General features: G+C 39.0%; 1 protein-coding gene across 2 annotated transcripts in view; it reads right to left on the reverse strand.

Moving 5' to 3' along the window:
* Window positions 1-24,000, reverse strand: part of WNT4 (Wnt family member 4) — a 208,080-nt gene that overhangs the window by 48,486 nt on the left and 135,594 nt on the right. The window lies entirely within an intron of this gene.

A 24,000-nucleotide genomic window follows, 5' to 3' on the forward strand; every position in this document is an offset into this window, starting at 1 on the left:
GCATATTCCCTTCTCATGCATCAACTAGATGTAGTTAAGTTGCGAGGAAGAGAAGTATAGGGTCACAATCAATGTGTGAGGGCATTTTAAGAACTCATAACCCTCTCGGAACAATTTATTGAAATTTTTATTGAAATGTTTATTGAAAAGGAGTCAGTTTGAAAAACGCTATCTTGAGTATTATATTAAGGAAATCATCGCACAAGCAGTATGCAAACAATGAGAGCCAGTAAGCCCTGAAATATTCCAATGTGTGCTTTAAATCAAGCCAACATGTCCAGTTCAGTACAATTCAGTACAAGGATGCTTTCTTTATTCAGACAAACAAGAAGGTATAAGCACTTTCGTTCCAAAAATGCAAACAGGAACTTCATCAGATACAAGGAAATTAAGGAAGTATACTATTTTAAATAGGAAATCTTACATGACATCACTTTCTGGATTAGTGAAAACCACTCCCAAGTCTGAAACAGTCTTCTGGAACAGAAGTATGAAACACTACACATAAATGTTTCAGAACAAAAGAGTATAAATATCAAAATATAAAAATATATAAAAATACATATAAAAACTGATTGTGCAAATGTCAACACCCTAAACTATGTATTATAAACACAGGAATAAATATATAAATATGTATATATATATATATATATATATATATATAAAAATGCTTTTAAGATGCTTTTGAAAAAATATGTATGTATATAAAAACATATAAGTAAAATATGCATACAGTTAAAAATCCATTAGGAACAAATGAATACATTTCATGTACATATACATATAATAGGTATGAAGGCCATTTAAAAAATGAAAGAGTGGTCTATGTTCCTTTTGCCCATGTTTTTATGTGGGGAAGATGGAACATAAGCTTAAAAATAGGATCAGCGAGCACCTTAGGAATATAAGGGATGCTAGTGAAGTGAATGCACTTGTTAAACACATTAGTGAGTACAACAATCACCAGTTCAAATCTGTAGTATTTGAAGTCCAAAAAAGACATAATGGGGGCAGCCTGGCCATATTTACTCGTAAAAGCCAAGTTGCTATGGCAATTACGACTTGATGCCACTCATTGGCCAGGCTTAAATGACAACCTTTCCATAAGCTGTCTGCTTAAATTGAGGGCTCTTTAGAGGAGAAACATTCCCTTTAGATATGGATATGGTACAAAAATGTTTTTTTTTTTTTTAAATGGCCTTCATACCTGTTATATGTATATGTACATGAAATGTATTCATTTGTTCCTAATGGATTTTTAACTGTATGCATATTTTACTTATATGTTTTTATATACATACATATTTTTTTCAAAAGCATCTTAAAAGCATTTTTATATATATACATATTTACATATTTATTCTTGTGTTTATAATACATAGATTAGGGTGTTGACATTTGCACAATCAGTTTTTATATGTTTTTTTATATATTTTTATATTTTGATATTTGTACTGTTTTGTGCTGAAACATTTATATGAAGAGTTTCAGACTTCTGTTCCAGAAGACTGTTTTAGACTTGGGAGTGGTTTTCACTAATCCAGGAAGCTGTCATGTAAGATTTCCTATTTAAAACAGTTTACTTCCTTAATTTCCTTGTATCTGATGAAGTTCCTGCTTTTATTTTTGGAACAAAAGCGCTTATACTTTCTTGTTTGTCTGAATAAAGAAAGCATCCTTGTACTGAATTGTACTGAACTGGATGTGTTGGCTTGATTTAAAGCACACATTGGAATATTTCAGGGCTCACTGTCTCTCATTGTCTGCATACTGCTTGTGCGACAATTTTCTTGGTGGTTTTTGCATTTTTTCGTCTTTTACTAGTATTTTGGATTGTCACAGCAGATGGAGGCGGAGCAACAAAACCCTGGACTGGATTCAAATCATGAAAATGAATCTATGCAAATTCGAAGCAGTTTGGCTGAGCTTACTGTTCTCATCCAACAGTTCAATCAACGGATGGAATGCCTGGAGCAATTTTCACTTTCGCAGATGTCACTTCACCCTTTTCCAAGTACATCTACACAATGTACCTCTACTGGGGGCATTGGAAACCTGAATATTAACAACAGCATTTTGGCAGCACATCTGAGTTCTGGACCTTCATTAAACACCACAGGGGCCATTGTGAATGCAAACGGAAATGCAACAAGCGCTATCTCTAATAATGTAAGTGGTAACAACAAACAAAATCTGTCTGAATGGCTTAAAAGTAATTCATGTTTTAATCAGAACCGGAGTACAGTGACTGAGTCTCTTAATGACTGGCTTTCAGATTTAGATCGTATTTTACTGAAAATTAAAAAAAATTACAGATGGACAATGCATACTTTAGTGAGTGCATTAAGTTAAAAATAGTTCGCAAAGGCCTGTGTGTCTGGCATTTCCTGACTGGACTAGTTGCTAATTCTGGTTTCCACAATGAACTTTTGGCCTTTTTTGATAAATGGGGTCTAGAATACATGGAATTGATGGTAAAACATAATGAAATGAGTATTGTTGAACTGAGTCAGGAAGTAAAGACTTTGGATGAACTTATTACTAATGACCCTTGGTTCAGCACTAACAGGTTTGACTACAATAAGATTTTCAGTTCTATTGATGAACAAATGACTATTATCAAAAACAGAGAAATTAAAAAGCTCATCGGGGATGAGAGGGACTATGCCAACCATGTGGCTTACCCACCCCCACCCCCTCACAAGAATGGCATCTAAAGAAACCCCCACATCAAAACAATGAAGTTGCAGCTAACATGGACACTGAAATTGATTCAATGGATGAAAAATTTTAGGGGAAGAAAACTTTCCCCAATTATTTATTTATTTATTTTATTTTACATTTGTTAACCGGGGGTGTCTAACTGAGCCGAAAAGGCCCTTTTTCAGCAGAGGCCCGGGGAGAAAAGCTCCACAAAGAAAGATTACAGACACATTCAATTATTTGGACATGATCAGTATACACACAAATTACAAGAGACATGTTTTTACAGTGGTATGCGGCACATAAAAAGTTACAGTGGAGAGAAACAAACAAAAAATATTAATTTTAAAAATAAAGGTAATTAATAGATTTGTGGTGTACAGCTGAAATTTGGAACATAGGTAGAATACATACATAGTACACAGGTACAGTACATACATTGTAGATTAGCCAGTGTTTGTGAGTAAGACTGAAAACTATTATCAAGTGCTCTAGATTTAGTATGTATATGCTATCCGTTTTCACTAGCCTGGGGAGCAATCATGGCACTGCCAACTTTGCTTGAGATGTTGCCTGATGAGGTCTTTAAAGGAGGCTTTGGATGATGTGTTTTGAATGCTAGTAGGGACAGAGTTCCATTTTTTAGCCACTGAACTACTATATAGTGCATCTCCAAAGCTATTGTAACTGTTGGTGACTTCTAGTAGTAGTTTGCTTGATGATCTAAGAGGCCGTTTGGCTGAGTGATGTTGTACTAGGTTTTTGAGGGCAGGACACTTATTGGGGAGGTAATAGATAGAATGACAGAGGCAGAGCTGATTGTAGGTTAGGAGGTTGGGCAGTTCAAGCCAGTGTTGCTGTCTCAAAGCAGTACAGTGATGAGTTCTATATGAGCAATTTGCAGCAAAGTGGGCAATTCTGTTATAGCAGGCTTCCATTTTGCTTAGTTCAGTTTTGTTGAGATGGTCAGAACACCTCATGAATCAGCGGGGGAGGTACGAACTTTCAGAACAATAATTTTCAAGCCCCTGCACAGAGAGGCAATGGCCGAGTGAACAGGAGAAACAACTATTGTCCATGGAGGGGGAGGAGACAATAGAGACTGATATTTCATCACCGTCTATACCTGACATTGTTCAAGGGGAAAGGTCCCCAACTTTACATATTGACCTCAACAGTACTGGAGACTTTAAAGTTTACAATTATACTGACATTTCCTTGAATGTAACTACTTGTGACCTCTTGGCAAAAGGTTTTACATTTGTTCCTAGTCAGCACTTAAACACTGTGAATACACTGGTCGATTTAAAACTTTATGTGAGGAAACTGAATTTACAGGTTTTGTTTCAAGGGGTAGAACAGGTACGTCAACCACTCAAGGTATCCAGTTCTTACCTTCCCCCCACCCATCCTATTTTAGCATTCTTTGAGAGAGTCTGTGAACTCGATATTAGAAATCTGGGTAGCAGATTTAGAAACAATAGTTTCAGTAGTAATTTAAAGAAGAGAGAGATGAGCTTAATTGTTTAAAACAACTAAATGGCATCAGAATAATGAAACTAGATATAGGGGGTGGGGTTGTCATTATGAGAAATGATGACTATATCAACAAAATGAACTCTATCTTGGAGACAGATACTTACTGTGAAAGTTCCTTAAATGAGTTAAATGGCACATACAATAGAATAAGGGGTACATCCAGGACTTATTTATTGATGGTCTCATTTCAATCCACGAACTACACTATCTGACAATGGAATTTCCAATTAGACCCACAATTTTTGGTTTGCCGAAACTCCATAAAAACATTCAACAACCACTCATGCATCCCATTGTTGATGCCCAGGGATCAATCACGCACCCCTTAGCCAAATTTCTGGATACTGAACTGAAGAAGTTACTTTTGGATGAACTCCACTTATGTATTGATTCCTGGGACTTCTTAAGGAAAATCAATAACACTTGTTTTAGGTCCGACTTTTTATTTATTACAATTGATGTAGTAGATTTATATTCTGTCATTCCACATTCCATCGGAGAGGGATGGTTTTGTGATTATAGGTTCATAGGTTGATACTAGGCTATCTGCCCTAGGGCATTTATAAGTCTAGCCAGAGTGTGTTTGGCTTTCACCACCCTTTTAGATTGGTTGCCTGTGCCGCTGTATAGTAGGTCACAGAAGATAGCCCTTTTAAGGTTAGTTTACTGTGCCTCTGTCTAGCAGGGACACAGAAGAGATCCCAGGGGAAAACTTACGATCTCCTATACACTCGTCAAGATTTCTCTTGAAGAGGGTCAGTGAGGGGCTCTGCCTAACATGGATTGGGATTTTGTTCCAGAGTGAGGGGAGCCTCTGGGATATGAATCTGTCCCTCCAGCATGTCCTATTTATTTCTGTGCTGAGGTTTAAGTCACTGGAGCGTGTAGCTCTAAGGAATTTGGATTTCATGAGGGATCTCCTATACACTCGTCAAGATTTCTCTTGAAGAGGGTCAGTGAGGGGCTCTGCCTAACATGGATTGGGATTTTGTTCCAGAGTGAGGGGAGCCTCTGGGATATGAATCTGTCCCTCCAGCATGTCCTATTTATTTCTGTGCTGAGGTTTAAGTCACTGGAGCGTGTAGCTCTAAGGAATTTGGATTTCATGAGGTGGAGCATGTCCATTAATTCTGGGTTGGACGTGGCTTTATACGTCAGGCATAGATTGCCTTTGAGTAGGCGGTAAGCAACTGAGTAGAGCTGGAGTTACTTTAGCCATACTGCATAGGGCATCTGTTTGAATCCCTTGATCCTCTTGGTAAGGTACTTTTGCGGTCTCTCCAGTTGCTGCAGGTGTCGGGTAAGGTACATCCCAAATGGGGCATTGTATTCAATTATGGGCCTGATGACTATGCACTTTTTGGCATTTAGCTTAAGGCCATGGTTCTGGCACCAGTTTTCTGTCTCTGTGGGACCCTTTTGGAGGATGCTTGTGTCAGCCAGAGAGTCGATTATGGCATCCAATTTGCAGTCATCTGGGAACTTGGTCAGCCATAGTCCTCCCATGTTAGCCTGTACCTCAGAGAAGTATGTACCGAACAAGAGAGGTCCCAGGACTGAGCCGTGTGGGATGCCACTTGTAACTGGTTTAGAGTCTGACATGGCACCTGCAATTCTAACCATGTGGGTTCTTCTATCCCTGAGCCAGTTTGCAACCCATCTTGTGACATAGGGGTTGATATTTAAGCTGGTGAGCTTATTTATGATGCCCGAGTGGGGTATTGTGTCAAAGGCTTTTGCGAGGTCCAGGTAGGCCGTGTGGACTACCTTCCCTTCATCTATGGCCTTGGTAACTGTTTCAAAGAAGTCAACCATGTTCAAGAGGCAAGATCTGCCCGTAACAAAGCTGAATTGGGTAGAATCCAGTGTCTGGAGGTTCCCAATGTCTTTGTTTATGAGTTCCATGATGATATGCTCCATAGCTTTGCAGACCAGACTAGTCAGGCTTATAGGTTGATTTATAGGTTGATAGTTTCCGGGGTCCATTGTGGCACCACCTTTGTGGAATGGGACCACTGTTGCTGTACGCCATTCCTTGGGTACATATCCTGTAGTAAGGCTGAGATTGAACAGTGACTTTATGTGAGGATTTAGTTCTTCTTGGAGCTCATGTAAGATGCAGCCCAGGACACCGTCCGGTCCCATTGATGCTGTGTTTTTTGCTTTGGAGAGGGCAGCTCTCACCTGTGCATCTGTGATGTCAGGGAGGCTACATTCTGTTGGGATAGACATTTGCTCTTTTGCGGGGGAAGGGGGGGGTTTGCACTGAACCTGTCTGCCAGGATGTTGGCAACGTCTGTGGGAGCAGTGTATTTTTTGCCATTTTGCACTAACTCAGAGCATATCTGGGAGTTGCCACCCAGATTCCTGACATAACTAAAGAAGGCTTTGTGATTATCTTTAGCGTCTTGTGCAATTTTTCTTTTGAAGCTGGCCTTAGATGATTTTATGAGGGATTGTAGTTTCTTGCTAGTACTGATCAGAGATGCCTTCCCTTTTTGGGATTTTGCTCTGTCATGTAGTAGCTTCCTCCTTCTGTTGAATAGGTTATTTATGGCCGGGGTCCACCAGACAGGTCTCCTGTCTTTGGAGGAGTGAGTCTTGGTTTTATTTGGGATAGCACAATCCATACATTCCTGTAGGTGTCCATAGAATGCGTTTGTAAAGGATTCTGCGGTTTGGGCAGTATTTTCCACTGGCCCTGGGGCTTTGAAGGATTCCACCTCAGTTTTGAGAAGTGTGAAATTTGCTTTTGAGAAATTCTTCACTGTGGTTTCCTTGGCTGGGGGTGGGGACGGGATATGGATGTCCAGTGAGATTAATTTATGGTCTGATCTTACCAATGAAGGGCATACCTCTGGTGTGGAACATATAGTTTCCATGTTGGTGATGACCAGGTCCAATATATTTTCCCCTCTTGTGGGAGTGGTGACCAGTTGTTCCATAGCATTTGAGTTTATAAATTCTAGGAACCATTGGGTGAGGGTGTTGGGGCTTGAGTAGTTTTCCCAGTCAATGTTTGGGTAGTTGAAGTCACCCAATATTATTGTGTTTGGAGAGACCTTCATATTCTCCAGTGTTCTCAGGAAAGCAGAGTGGAGTTCCTGAGTTTGGGAGGGTGGTCTGTAGCAGGCTACAAACTGAAAGGCAGTTTTGCCCACTGTTAGTTGCACATGGATGGTCTCCGATGCTTCGTGCAGTGCCACTAACCTGGAGGTGTGGGTATCTTTGATGAATATGGATACTCCTCCTCCTTTTGTGGTTCGGTCTGAGTTTTGGGGCCGAAAAGCATGGTATGAGGAATAACCTGGTAGTGCTGGGGTGCTCTCGGGAGCCTTGAACCAGGTTTCTGTTACTGCACAAATATCGGTATTCTCAATACTGAGGAGAGCCTCGAGTGCGTGCATCTTGAGATTTAGACTTCTGGCATTGAGCAGCATTACCCTTAGTTTTTTTTTTCCTTGTGTTATCTATGGAGGTTGGTTTGTCTTTTGAGCCTTGCCTAAAAAAGGCACTATGGGGGAGGCAAGAGCCTTAGCCAGTATTCGAAAGCCCAGGGGTGACAGGTGCAAGCCGTCCCTAGCGAAGCAATGTGGCTTGTCGAGCATGTCATCCCAGGCTGACAGACACTGGATCCCCTTTGAATGACACCAATACTTTAGCCAATTGTTAAAATTTATCATTTTGTCTTTATACTGTGGCATCATTCTTGTTGAGGGCAAGATGCTACTCAAGGTCAGGGTCATACCGGCCTGGGCTACATGATCAGAGAGCTCCTCTATGTCTCTTTTCATGTAGTCCAGGGAGGTACGTCTCAGGTCATTCACACAAAATTAAAATTAAACTAGACAATCATAAAATCAGCCAGTTGTTAGCCTATCATCTAAATAGACACTAGCCACTACCTGATGTAAACAAGTACAAAACACAAAACAGTTAGAGTGTGTTACAAACTCATAAAGGCAAAAAGACTATCTAATTTTATGATTGTCTAGTTTAATTTTAATTTTAATATAATGTGAGTGATTGAACTCAAGTCCTGTGAGCTTGCGTTTTAACTTTAAATTTTTATTCATGGTTCAAGGTGTGCCTGATTGGTTAATTGAACCTTTGACTTAATACTGCTGGATATTTAAGCTGCTGTTCAGTTAAATGTAGTTTGTAATACTTTTTGTCTGAGGAAGTCTGTGTACACCACAGACGAAAAGCGCTTCATTAAATTCAACTTAATTAAATTCAACTTAAATTCAACTTTATTTTCCTGTGACTTCTGTGGTACTTCTGTGTGTTGCCCTATTGCTGTGAATCCTGATATTATTTCCTGGTTTGTGCTGCTTAGTACTTGGATACTTATATGAGGTATTTGGATGACATGTTTATTTTATGGGAAGGCCCTAGAGAGCAAATTGTTGAATTCATTAACTATATTAACAATTCAACCTACTTTTTTGAGGTTCACATATAGTGTTAATGTATGTGAAATTTCCTATCTTGATGTTCTGTTAAAGAAAGATCTGGAACAACAGAGATTTGTGGCTGAAATTTTAGGAAAAGAAACCTATTCCAATAGTTTAATGCATTTCAACAGCTGCCATCCATTCACTCATAAACGTGAATTATTAAGGGGCAATTTGTGCGTGCAGCATGAATGGTGACAACTTGGATAGGTTTCACCAGAGAATGCCTTAACATGAAGGAAATGTTCTTGAGAAGAGGTTATCCCCCAATTTAATTGACAGCATCATGAAGGAGGTTAGCGAGAAAAGACAATGTGGGTATTTTGCATCAATTTTGGGCACCCCTAATACTGACCATCCCGATCTGACTGGGTTGAACATAACTGAAACAGTCACAGATACTGTTGTGAATGACCAAACAATTGTCCATAACCAGGAAATATATAGGGGGAACCATTCCTCTGGGTCTGAAGTAACTAATTACCACACAAGTTTTTCAACTGTCTTCTTAAATGACGCATACACTATTAAAGATATTCTGTGTAAGAATTGGAATTTGTTGAGTAGTTACAGGGAATTTTTTAAAATCTTAAGAGAAAAACCTGTGTGTGTTTTCAAGAAGGGCCCTAACTTGAAGAACATTTTCGAACATAATAATGATGGACTCTATAGGAAGGGTCAGATGATTAAGAGCGGGGCATGTAAATTTTGCCCTTTCATTTTGGAAGTCATTGAATGTGAAATTAATAGAACTAAAATAAAAATACATGAGAGGTGCAGTTGTTTAACTGAAAGAGTGGTCTATTGTGCTTTATGTTCCTTTTGCCCATGTTTTTAGGTGGGGAAGACGGAACGTAAGCTTAAAAATAGGATCAGCAAGCACCTTAGGAATATAAGGGATGCTACTGAAGTGAATGCACTTGCTCAACAAATTAGTGAGTACAACAATCACCAGTTCAAATTTGTAGTACTTGAAGTCCAAAAAAGACATAATGGGGGGCAGCCTGGCAATATTTACTCGAAAAAGCCGAGTTGCTATGGCAATTATGACTTGATGCCACTCATTGGCCAGGCTTAAATGACAGCCTTTCCATAAGCAGTCTGCTTAAATTGAGGGCTCTTGACAGGTGAAACATTCCCTTCAGATATGGATATGGTACAAAACAAAAATGTTTTTTTTTTTAAATGGCTTTCATACCTATTATATGTATATGTACATGAAATTTATTAATTTGTTCCTAATGGATTTTTAACTGTATGTATATTTTACTTATATGTTTTTATATACATACATAAAGCATCTTAAAAGCATTTATATATATATATATATATATATATATATATATATATATATATATATACATATTTACATATTTATTCTTAGGATCATAGGTTCATAGGTTCATAGGTTCATAGGTTCATACTAGGCTATCTGCCCTAGGGCATTTATAAGCCTAGCCAGAGAGTGTATGGCTTTCGCCACCCATTTTAAATTAATTTTGCTATGCCCTTTTTCGAGGTTAGTATACTGTGCTTCTGTCTAACAGTGACACAGAAGTGATACCCGGGGTAAACCTACGATCTCCCATCCACTCATCAAGATTCCTCTTGAAGAGAGTCAATGAGGGACTCTGCCTAACCTGGACTGGGATTTTATTCCAGAGTGAAGGGAGCCTCTGGGTTATGAATCTGTCCCTCCAGCATGTCCTATTTATTTCAGTGCTGAGGTTTAAGTCCTTCGAGCGTAGCCCGATGGGATTTGGATTTTCTGAGGTGCAGCATGTCCATTAATTCTGGGTTGGACATGGCTTTATACGTCAGGCACAGATCGCCTCTGAGCAGGCGGTATGCCACTGAGTAGAGCTGGAGTTTCTTTAACCGGGCAGCATACGGCATCTGTTTGAGCCCCTTGATCCTCTTGGTGAGGTACTTTGGGGTCTTTCCAGTTGCTGCAGGTGTCTGGTAAGGTACATCCCAAAAGGGGCATTGTACTCAATTATGGGCCTGATGAGGGATGAGTAAAGAGGCACGATGACCTCCCTGATCTAGATGTGAATCCCTTCATGATTAGGTGGGCTATATAAAATGTTTTTCTAACCACTTTGGCCACGTGGTTGTCAAATGAGAGATTGCTATCAACTTGGGTCCCCAGGTCCCTAATTACTTCTTCTGTACTTAATGGATTACCACCCATGTGGTAATTTGTGGGCACTTTGTTTTTGCCAAAGGGGATGACTATACACTTTTTGGCATTTAGCTTGAGGCCATGGCTCTGGCACCAGTTGTCTGTTTCTATGAGGCCCTTCTGGAGGATGCTTGTGTCAGCTGGAGAGTCTATTATGGTGCCCAGTTTGCAGTCATCTGCGAACTTGTTCAGCCACAGTCCTTCCATGTTGGCCTGTACCTCCGAGAAATATATACCGAACAAGAGAGGTCCCAAGACTGAGCCTTGTGGGATGCCACTTGTAACTGGTTTGGAGTCTGACATGGCTCCAGCTATTCTAACCATGTGGGTTCTGTCCTTGAGCCAGTTTGCAACCCATCTAGTGACATAGGGGTTTATATTTAAGCTGGTGAGCTTATCTATAATGCCAGAGTGGGGTATTGTATCGAAGGCTTTTGTGAGGTCCAGGTAGGCTGTGTGGACCACCTTCCCTTGTCAATGGCCTTGGTGACTGTTTCAAAGAAATTGACCAGGTTTAAGAGGCAGGATCTGCCCTTAACAAAGCCAAACTGGGTAGGATCCAGTGTCTGTAGGTCCCCAATATCTTTATTTATAAGGTCCATGATGATCCTTTCCATAGCTTTGCAGACCAAGCTAGTGAGACTTATGGGGCGATAGTTTCCAGGATCCGTTGAGGCACCACCTTTGTGGAGAGGGACCACTGTTGCTGTACGCCACTCTTTGGGTACATATCCTGTAGTAAGGCTGAGATTGAACAGTAGTTTTAGGTTTGGGTTTAGCTCTTCTTGGAGTTCATGTAGGATGCAGCCCGGGACACCGTCTGGTCCCATTGATGCTGTGTTTCTTGCTTTGGAGAGGGCAGCTCTTACCTGAGCATCTGAGATGTCAGGGGGGCAGCACTCTGCTGGGATAGATATTAGCTCATTTGGTGGGGAGGGGGGGGGAGAAGTTTGTGCTGAACCTGTCAGCTAGGATGTTGGCAATGTCTGTAGGTTCGGTGTATTTTTTATCATTTTGGACTAATTCTGAGCATATCTGGGAATTCCCACCCAGGTTCCTAACATAACTAAAGAAAGCCTTGTGATTATCTTTAGTGTCCTGTGCAATTTTTCTCTTGAAGCTGGCCTTAGACGATTTTATGAGTGCCCGTAGTTTTTTGCTAATACTGATCAGAGATGCCTTCCCTTTTTGGGATTTTGCTCTGTCATGTAGTAGCTTCCTCCTTCTATTGTATAGTTTGTTTATGGCTGGGGTCCACCAGACAGGACTTCTGCCTTTGGTGGATTGGGTCTTGGTTTTATTTGGGATTGCATGATCCATGCATTCCTGAAGGTGTTCATAGAATGCGTTTATAAAGGATTTTGTGGTCTGGGCCGTATTATCCAGAGGCCCGGGGGCTTTGAAGGATTCCACCTCGGTTTTGAGGAGTGTGAAATTTTCTTTAGAGAAGTTTTTCACTGTGGTTTTCTGGGCATGGGGTGGGGTCGGGATGTGAATATCCAGTGAGATTAGTTTATGGTCTGATCTTACCAGTGAGGGATACACTTCTGGTCTGGAGCATAGAGTCCCCATGTTGGTGATGATCAGGTCCAGTATGTTTTCCCCTTTTGTGGGAGTGGTAACAAGTTGTTCCATAGCATTTGAGTTTATAAATTCTAGGAACCTTTGGGCTAGGGTGTTGGAGCTAGAGTAATGCTCCCAGTCTATGGTTGGGTAGTTGAAGTCACCCAATATAATGGTGTTTGGAGAGACCTTCATACCTATGTATTATCTTGTGTTTATAATACATAGTTCAGACCTTCAGACCTTCATACCTATGTATTATCTTGTGTTTATAATACATAGTTTAGGGTGTTGACATTTGCACAATCAGTTTTTATATGTATTTTTATATATTTTTATATTTTGATATTTATAGTCTTTTGTGCTGAAACATTTATGTGTAGTGTTTCAGACGTCTGTTCCAGAATACTGTTTCAGATTTGGGAGTGGTTTTCACTAATCCAGTAAGTGCTGTCATGTAAGATTTCCTATTTAAAACAGTTTACTTCCTTAATTTCCTTGTATCGGATGAAGTTCCTGCTTTTATTTTTGGAACGAATGCGCTTATACCTTCTTTTTTGTCTGAATAAAGAAATCATCCTTGTACTGAATTGTACTGTGGTGCTGCGGTAGCGTTGTCACCTCACAGTAAGGCGCTGTCCGGTTCGATTCTCAGCTAGAGCGTCTTCTGCGTGGAGACATGTGTGAATGGGCGTACCTTTGTTGAAGGTTGCGCGTCAAGGCTGGCAACTTGGCACGTAAAAATCAGCTACCAATCATTAGCGGACCGGAGTTCCGCTGTGGTGACCCCTAACCGGGAAAAGCCGAAAGACACAACAACAACAACAACTGAATTGTACTGAACTGGTTGTGTTGGCTTGATTTAAAGCACACATTGTAATGTTTCAGGGCTCTCATTGTCTGCATACTGTTTGTGCGACGATTTTCTTGGTGGTTTGTGCATTTTTTCATCTTTTACATTATATTAAGGAAGAAATTGTTCCGAGAGGGTTATGAGTTCTTAAAATGCCCTCACATGTTGATTGTGACCCTATCCTTCTCACCGAGTGGCAAAAAGTCAACTACAAACAAGTATGAACTATATGAAACTTTTAATAGCAGCTTCTGAAAGGGAGATTCAAACCTTATCCCTTTCTGTTAAAACTTCATATGCTGAGCTGCTTTCATTATTTGATAGTTCTGTGTTGAATAGAAATTTGACTGACACACTTGATTCTATTTCTCTGTATGAGCGAAAGCTCATAAAACAAAAACTACACAAAATAGAATGAGATGGGCGTGACTTCCAGTCAGGAAATGTATTCTCTTGGCAGAGGTTTGGAGAAAACGAGAGAACAGCGAGTAATTCAAATCAAAGATCCTCCACTTTATCCAATCATAATGAGGAACAAAGAGAATTAGGAATTGAGCAACTGAATAGAGATAACGCCTCTATAGATAATAGAGTGGAAGGGGATTTATTGCAGAAGACTGCGAGCGATTCCATGACATTAGAGGTGGAGTCAACATCAACTAACTTACAGGAATTACATGGCAATGAAAGAGATTTAGGAGTGAGAGGTGAAACTATACAGGTCACGGCACTAGTACATCAGGCACAAGAAGCAGCGAGTTTAGAATATTTATCGTCTTTACTGGATGCATCAGTCCCATTAGGCCTGCACAAACTCTCCTTTCCCCTGCCAGTGAAGGCACAACAACTCAATTCCTTTACAAGGGGAAGGAGTCGAAGCAGGCAGAAAAGAAAACTCGAGGAGGACTGAGCAGGCTCGGGCAATATAAAGAAGGCTTTTCATCAGATGATAAAATAGTTTGGAATTTATCTAGTTATATCTTCTCTGAGAATGAACTTAATGTTTTGCAGAAAGGACTATCATTTATACCCAGCAGGTACTCTGATTATACTAAAGTTATTTTTGATATTAAACTATTTGCTAGAAATTTAACATTAAAAATTATGTTTAAGGGCACGGATGAACAAGTGAATATGTTTAAGAAACCAAGTACATTCATTCTGATGACAAATCCATTGATGAATGCTTTTGAAAGTATGTGTATTGAGGAAATTTATAAACTACAAATGTCAGATGATAAAAAATGTAGACATAAAAGAAGCAATTTTAATTTAACTAAGGATGAACAAAATGCCTTGAAAAAACTGCAAGAAAACACAGATATAATTATACATCCTGCTGATAAAGGCGGGCTGATAGTGATTCTGGATGCAGAGGAGTATAAACATAAAATGCTTAACATGTTAGAGACTGATGGTTTCTATAAGAAAATAAGCATCTTAGAAATTACAAACATGACTAAATATGTTAAACAACGTTCATGTTAACTTATGAAAATTGACTATATAACTATGAAACTGTTTGAATATTTTGTTATACAGCTTCCTGTAATTCCTGTCATACAGGGATTACTGAAGTTACATAAAGACAAAATGAATCCACCTCTGAGGCCGATAGTGTCAGGGAGGAGATGGTGCACAGAAACGGTCTCCATATATATAGAGAAACATCCGAGGCCAATGTTGAACATTTGTCAGGTTCTGAGAGATACAGAGCATTTTTTTAAAGATTTGTATGCCTATGTGCACAATAAAAAGAAGGATGAGACATTCATATTAGTGACGATGGACGTTGTGTCCCTCTTCACGGTGTTACTTAATGAGTTGGGTCTGAGAAGTTTAGAGAGATTCATCAGGAAATACTCCAGTACTGAAGAAAGACATATACATGTGTTTGTGGAACTGACTAAGTTGGTTCTGTACAACAATGTTTTTATTTTGATAAAGATGCGTTTTGGCAATGCAATGGCATAGCTATGGGCACTTTGTGTGCTAATAGCTACACCGATGCAGTGATGGTTATATGGAAAACAGAATTTATTTTACAGGGACCATTTAAAGACAAAATATTGTTCGTGAGGAGGTTTGTATATGACTTTTTTATGTTATGGGGGGCACATATGATGAGTTATGGAGATTTGAGGAGTACATCAACAATAGTACTTCTTATATGAAATTTACAATACATTCGGAAGACAATATTAATTTCCTAGATGTGTCAATAGTAGTTGAGAATAGCAGATAAATCTATACCAAACAATATAAAAAAGGTTGTCATGTAAATCACCTTCTGTCCAAGAATAGCATGCATCCACTGCATATTTTTAAAAATGTGGTCAAGAATCAAGATTATAGGGCCTCTAGCCTGAACATGCAAGATGATGACTTTCAAAAACAAATTGAATGGTTTGATGGCCAGAGGGTACACTGAATCTTGTTTGGACAATAATATCCAACAGGTGGTAGATTTAAGACAGTCTAATGCTAAACCTTTCTTCTCAGAAAATAGGAAAGAATTTCCGAACAGTAAGAAAAGTTCTTTTAATTTGAGAGTACCTTTAGAGTATTCTTCAGCTGTAGATGTGTATATGGATATTGTAAAGAAATACTGGGGAATTTTAACTAGTGATAATGAAGTTAAGGAAATGCGGAACCAACATTTTTGTTTAAAAACAATATGTCCCTGAAAAGGAGACTGTGTTATCCAAAACACAATGCTAGAACCCCAACAAGAGTTGGTACTAGACCATGTGGACATTGCTCATTCTGCAAGTTCATAGACACGTGGGCACAGTTTACACACCCTCACCAACATAAAATATTATTTTCGTTTGTATGCTACCTGTGAAACCAAACATGTTTACGTAGCACATTGCTTAAAATGTAAAAAGTTTTATGTAGGGAAAACTGACAGGTGCTTAAAAGACAGAATCAGGGAGCATCTTTATCACATTAATAAGAAGGATAATGTAAGTGCTTTAGCAAAACGTGAATGAAACTGATTCAGAACATACATTTAAGTTTTTAGTTATTAGTAGGGTGTCTGAGAGCATTAGGGATGGGGACATACGAAATGTCACAGAAAATTTAGAAGCAGAATGGATAGTAAGGTTGAGCGCTAATGCTGATTTTGGAATGAATGAATATGTTCCCCTTAAACCTCTATTAAAGAAAAGACCCTTTATTAGGTAAAAAATATGAGCAATAGGTAAATATAGTAAGTAATTATGTTTTGTAAAATTTTTTGCAACATTTACATGTTTTTTAAAGTTCATGTATTGTATTTAAATGTTTAGTTGACATCTAGGAAAGTATAGATTCATAGATTAGTACTAGGCTAACCCTTGCGAGCCATTTTAAGCCTAGCCAATCATCCTTTGTAAGACTTAAACCCTGTACTTTGTGTTTGTAAGGCAAACACCTTAACCATTAGGCCACTCTCCCAACCCAGGTATCCCTATATGCAAGTAGTTTTGTTATGAACGTTTTAATATGAGTATAGCTTTAAGGTGATGTCACTATTTAATTATCTCAGGTGACCTTGTATGTGTACTTACACCATTTTTATTTGAATAGTTGTTAGCATCTGAAGAAGTGGGATTTGTACCTACGAAAGCGCTTATGCTTCCTTTCTGTGTATTAAAACTGCATTTTTAAACTTGAAACTACAGCCTCCTTATTGGGTCCTTTTGGTTTTTATCTCATTATTGGATTTTGTCTTGTCTTTGGACCTGATAATTCACAGTGTGTGGTGACAGTTTTGTTTTTTATGAAAAATAAAATGATGGTTTCAGTTAGGAAAATAACAGCAGAAGAGTTAGTGATGCAGAAGGACAGTGACAAGAGTGAAGAAGAACAGAGGCATTACAGACTGAGCAGTAGCTTAAGGATATGATACAGAAACAGAGAAGGAGTTACGAGAGACATTAGTTTCATGCTGAGAATGACCACTTTACATCTTCCTGATATGATCATGCTCATCAGTATCATATCCTCATGTCTCTTTTTTCTCAGGAGAGAGGAGCTCAAATTTCTCTAGTCTCTGGACATATCCATTCTTCTCCATTTCACAGATTTTTCTGATGGCTTTACTCTGAATTCCATCCAGCAGTGTTATGTCTGTTTCTTGTACACACTCCAGAGTTGCACAGCATATTCAATGCGTAGTTTTAACATAACCCCTCCATAGTAGAAGCATTACCTCTTTTCTTCCAGGTACTAGACTTATGAGGATGTACCACAGCGTTGTTTGCTGCTGCCATTATGGCTCATCATGGGCTGTACTCTGTATTTGTTTATATTCAGCTTATACTGCCACCTAGTGTCCTACCTAGGCAGCTGTTCCAACTCCTTCCTTAGATTCACACCCTCATCCTCCACCACTGCCCTTGTCTTTGTGTCATCAGTGAAGAGAATGACTCTAGTTTGTATTCCCTCCAATGTTTCTTAAAAAAAACACACTGAGAGCAGCATACAGGTTTATCCTGCTCTCTAGTTCCTCAGGTATGTTGAAGACAAAATGAAGAGTAAAAGACCCAGGCCAGTCTCCTGTGGTACTTTGCTAGTCACTAATTCCTGGCATTATCCCTCTCATCACAATCTTCTCTGCAACGATCAAGTTCCTTTTACTTAGTCCTACCTCTGACCTCTAATTTTCCTGTCCGCCTCTTAGATGGAACAGAGTCAAATGCTTTGCTGAAGTCCAGATAGAAAAGTAGACCACATCTACCAGTACATGACTGTCAAGTTCACCTGTAACATAGCCATGAAAGTGCATCAGGGCTGACTGATATTTGCTTCTGCCCATAAACTCATGTTGACTGCTTTTTGGAGATTGCTGTCCTGTCAAAAAACTACCAGGCTTCCCCTCATGATTTTCTTTGTAATCTTCCTTGACACTGCCGTTAAATTAACAGGCCTGTAGTTTTGCAAATATTTTTCTGTTCCCTCTTCTACAGAGTTATCATATTTGCTATCTTCTAGTCCTTGGGCAAATTTGCAGTAGCAAGTGATCTGTTGCAAGTTTCAGTCAAGGGTCTGCCTGCACAATGGTCATATATGTGAGGATTCTAGAGGTTACCAACGTGGCCTTGTGCTTTATCCTATTTAAGAGCAACAAGTTCCTTCCTTACTTACATTCTCACTCTCTATATTGGTGTCTGCTAACTGTTCTTCCTATTCTGTAATGCCCCCCAACACACACATGGCTCCCTCCTCTTGTCTTCCTTTGTGAAAAGTGAATTGAAGTACTCATTTGGTTCCTCTGCTTTTCCTCACTCCTTTGTGATCTTTCCATTTTGCTCAGCCTGACCAGGTCTGTTCTACCATTCCTCCTTTTTGCTATGCATTAAAAAGAAACATGTTTCCTTTTTTATCTCTTCTGCCATTACCCTTTCTGTTTTCAGTTTTGCTGCCACCCTGCTGATCTCCTTGAGCTATGCTTTTATCACCTCTGGTAGGCCCTGTCTTTTACTAAGTTTCTAGCCTCACATTTTTGTTTAGGAACATCTTTCTTCTCCATTTTCTGCCTTTTTCTTACATCCTTATCCATAGCCACGAGCACTCCATCCTTGAACATTTATGTAACTTGTTTGTGCCCTCAGTTTATTACCAGGCTACTAAGTCATCCTTCACCCCCCCCAGTGCATCATAATCCTCTCATCTAAAATCATATATACTTGTCTTTGTTTTTTTACCCTTCTCTCTCCAGTAAAAATTACAAAGTATCTTGATTGCTGTTGGTTAATGGTGACTTAATATCTATAATTCAATCTTTTAATGGCACAGTCCTTCATCATCTGGCTGAGCATCTCATTGTACAAGATAGTTTTCAGTCTTGTTCTATCTGCACCCTGGAGCTTGGATTCCACCTGACTCCCCTGGCAGAACTAGTCCTCCATGGGTATTACTGCTTCCTCCTACTCCTAATCCTTTTTTAACTCCTTAACTCTTGTAAATTTCATCCAGTCTACAACTGTCTGTAACTATCCCTACCTTCTCAAAGACCCCTTTCTAGGGTAAGCTACCAGATGATGGGCCATGACTGTTGAGGGACTATTTTGAGTTAATGTTCCTACAATACACAATGTGCATGCAATTCAGCTGTAGTGTTATTGGCTTTCAAATGTTTTCAGGTTGTTATTACATTGTTAAAAAGTGTTCCATCTATCACTTATGCATTACATCTCAATAGTCAATGGCAGTGGTGTGGGTTGTGTAGCTTGCAGTGGTTAATCAGTGGCACTGGTGTAGGTTGTGTAGTTTGAAGTGCTTAATCAGTGGCAATGGTGTGGGTTGTGTAGCTTGCAGTGGTTAATCAGTAGCAGTGGTGTGGGTTGTGTAGCTTCCAGTGGTTAATCAGTGGTAGTGGTGTGGGAAGTGTAGCTTGCAGTGGTTAATCAATGGCAGTGGTGTGGGTTGTGTAGCTTGCAGTAGTTAATCAGTAGCAGTGGTGTGGGTTGTGTAGCTTGCAATGGTTAATCAGTGGCAGTGGTGTGGGTTGTGTAGCTTGCAGTGGTTAATCAGTAGCAGTGGTGTGGGTTGTGTAGCTTGCAATGGTTAATCAGTGGCAGTTGTGTGGGTTGTGTAGCTTGCAGTGGTTAATCGGTAACAGTGGTATGGGTTGTGTAGCTTGTAGTGGTTAATCAGTGGCAGTGGTGTGGGTTGTGTAGCTTGCAGTAGTTAATCAGTGGCAGTAGTGGGGGTTGCATAGCTTGTAGCATTTACACAAAAGTGCTGGAGCTAAATCCCCAGTCTGAAGGCTGAGTATACAAATATTCACCCTACAATAGTCTATATTCACTGTAAAGTCCATGGCTTCTTTAAAATATTTGATGGAGGATAGCTTTAGTTGTTCCAGCCATTTTCATAGAGTTGTGAATATTTTTATACCAGTAATTATTTTTCCTGTGCATGTTTACTGATTTTTTCCCCTCATCTTCTTTAATGGGGGAATACAGAGCTCCTTAAAATTCAGTACTATTCCAAATAAAAATATTTGTAGCGGAACTTTTAGTTTCCTGTGCTGTCACCTTACTTATATGAAAACAAATCCCACAGTTCTGTTTTCATCGTCCACTGCTTTATTCAATTACACTTCGTATTCCAGTGCTTTACTTACCAGTGTCCCTAGATCTGTTGTTTCACATACTTTTTCCAAAATATTCTCTTTATGTACACATTTCATTCTCTGTTTTTATTTGCATATGTATTATTTAGTGTTTCATTATTATTAATCAATAAATCCTTTGCTGTTAGTAGACTGGGCATGCTGTCAGTGTCATCATATTCTCTATTACTTTTCTCATCTGTACAGAATCGTCCTGTGTTACTACTGTTATTGAGTTTAACCATCTCCAAATTAATAAAGGTGCACTTCTCCTTAACAAGCCTAGTACTAACCCCTGTCAGTTTCCTGCAATTTTTTTCTTTACTGACAATTCACATTTTATACCTATTCTAAATATGGTATTAGCCATGGCAACATCCATTCGAATGACTCTTTCATACTTGTTGCCTTGATGTTTTCCAATAAACATCTAGACATGTGTATTGGCAAATCCAGAAGAAAAAACTGTGTTGAACAATATTTTTTATAACTAACATTTAATATTAACAGATAAAAATATGTTTCTAGTAAAACAAGGGATGGATTTCTTCAAATGACTTCCTTATCTTCTTCACGTGATGTCCTGCCTGCACTCCTTTCCCTTAAATGATCTGCTCCTCAAAAGTTAAAGATATTACATTTATAATTTGCCAACTGTCTTCTTTCACTCTCAACCCCAAGATTCAGAAACACTAATGCAGACAGTGTCTTCAGATAAGTGAATAAACAGATTTTAGAATGAGTATGAATACTGTTTGATAGAATACATCAGTTTATCAAAATTCCGGTGTAGTGTAAACTCTTCCTCTTTGGGAGACCAAATTCGTTTACTTCCCTCTCCCATGCAGACTTCCTGACAGGTACCACATACATGACTTGGTTTGCTCCTGAGTATCCTTTATATTTTCCTAATTCCATAAAATATGATGTGGCACCTGTGCACCACCTTACCTTCCAGGCCTGTAAGCAAATTGATACAGTTACAGCCTGTTAGAAAAAGCACACATATTCCCACCTCTGTATTAGACTCCTTTCTTACAAAAAATCATTACAGTTCATTTCCCTGTACATAGAATATCTTTCTTCAGTTTGAATTTAACATTTGCATTAAATCTATTTGTTTTTCAAGTGGCATTATGTCTAACTTTATCTGAATACTGACATCTCACTACTACTTAACTATAAGTTTCTTTCCACTGACATATTCTTTATAACTTTCTCTTGTCATTTATGTTGTCACTAGACGTTTATGTTTGACAATGTACATCTATGGCCTGTGCACTTAACTTTGTATCAAACTTTAGATATACCAATCATGATCTGTGTAGTGAAACATTACAATGGAAATGGGCAAAACAACTTTTCTTCTTCTTTTTTTTGAATCATCTAATATGGTGATAGTTTTAATAAATGCTTTATGTTGATTAAATGTTTCTTTGTTTGAAATGCAATATTTACAAAGTGGGGTGGGGTTAAGACTGTTACTTTCATTCTGAATATGTTTCTATAGTTTCCTGTCAGCTTGTTTCTGGACCAGTTTGACACACTCAGAGCTCACAGGTGACCGGATGGGAATGTGTCAGATAAGTGAATTAAATGACAAGCATTGGATTTACAGTGTATTCAGCTTTTGGCCTGGAAAACTCCCAGGAATTTGCTTGTTGATTTCAAAAGATTCCCAGATGCTCTCTAGGCAACCCTTCCAATTTTACGGCCTTCTTCAAAAAGCAAAATATCTTTGTGTGATTACTTCTCTTAGCTCTGCAAATCATTGACTGTGTGTGAAAGTGTGCAATTTCAGGGGGGTCAAGTGAAGGTCTTGGTATTACTGTGAAACTGAGGAGGATCAATGGGGGTATTTAATTTATTAATGTGGGACAGTTAGTTTTTAAAAGCACATGTAACAAAGATGGCCTGCAATGTATGCTTGGCTAAACCACACACATTCATCGATGGAGGTCACTGACAAGGGTTAAGGGTAAATATGCCTTTCCACCTAATGTGACACAGAGCTCATTTTAAGAGTAGTAGAAATATAAGCATTTTAAATTTTAGTGATGCATATTTTGAATAATTTTATTAGGAGGGGCTTTCAGTAGTGTGGCAATCAGAAGACTGACTAGGTGCAAAGTACAGGTCACATAACTACCTAGGCTAGCTATTGTTGTCTCCTGACTGGCCTGTTCCTCTACCCTTAGAAAACTTATCAGAAGCAATGCTTTTGGTGAAATTCGTTATGAGACCTGAGCCACAGGACTGGAGTCTGTTCTTTTTCTGATAAGCCTTTATGGCTACACCTCAGCCTCCTGCATGTTTACATAAGAAAACATGTAAATGACATCAACACCTGCTGTATCAGTTCTTAATCGTCCTGCTCCTATATTTGAGATTGGGGAATGGGTCTCCCTGCAAGTAGGGAATTGGCTACTATAAAGCACCTCAGCATACACTTACAGTCACAGTAGCCCCTGAGTCTTTGAAACTCCAGTGGAGTGGGCATGAATATGGTGTGTAAATCTTGTGATTATATGTTGCTGCCATATTTTTGTTTAACTGTGCAGGAATATTGTCAAGCCCAGTTGTGACCTCAACTACTTTATTGCAGCAGGCCTGTCTGCCCATGACTACTTCTTTAAGATCTTTAATATTCATATTCATATTTATGAATTCGGTATTACTGTTTATTTGCATTAGTGTTTGTCAGTGTCATTGTCCTTTATTCCTTTAATCTTTCCTAACCTTTCCTAGCATCAGTGTCATCTAATGTGAACCCTATCTTTGAATTGTGTAGCTAAAGTATTTGAGTTTTGGTTTTACTATTGGCTCGTCCAGTGAATAGTCTGAATTTGCTTCCTTTACTGATATGATCCTCTTGCAGTTCATAGAATTCTCACGTGTTTTCTCCAGCTTCACAGTTCAAATGCATCAGTCTTCCGGTAAGCAACCTTACTGAGTAAATCATTACATTGACTATACAGACTTTTGCTCACAATGACTTTGGTACCTTTGCTTTTTAATATTTTACCTAAATTTGCCATAGTGTTCCTCCCAAAAAGCACATATCTTTGAATTCCATGGCTGCAGTCACCATCTGCAGAGATCTTTGAGGCACCCCCATACCACTAGACAAGAATTGCACACACATCTTGCAAATACAGACAGGCAGCACTGCGCTGTTGTGGCCATTGCTCTAGGCTGGCTGCAGTAATATTATGATGAGTGGCAGGCTACAGCTGTACACAGCTCCTTCAACTGTGAATCAGAAATTGTGATCAGCCTCTATCACTTCTCCATCTATCTACAAAGAACTGGTAGGGCTAGATGACATAATCTTAATTTTATTAATGCTTTTGTGTTTCAGTTTTACTCATTACCAACTTCTCCTCGCTTTCAGTCTTCATAGTGGTGTCATCATCACATCTCAGTTTGTTAACATTTCTTCCAGCAATTATGATCCCAGCATCTGACTTATGTAAATCAGCATTTTATACAATATGTTCAGCATTACATTGAATGTGGGGGGTAACAACACACAGCACTACCACATGAACGTTGTCTGCATTCCCCAGCTAGTCCCTCTATACTGTAC

Source organism: Protopterus annectens, chromosome 2.part0 (assembly GCF_019279795.1).
Source record: "Protopterus annectens isolate FY-2018-M chromosome 2.part0, PAN1.0, whole genome shotgun sequence".
Lineage (NCBI taxonomy): Eukaryota > Metazoa > Chordata > Ceratodontiformes > Protopteridae > Protopterus > Protopterus annectens.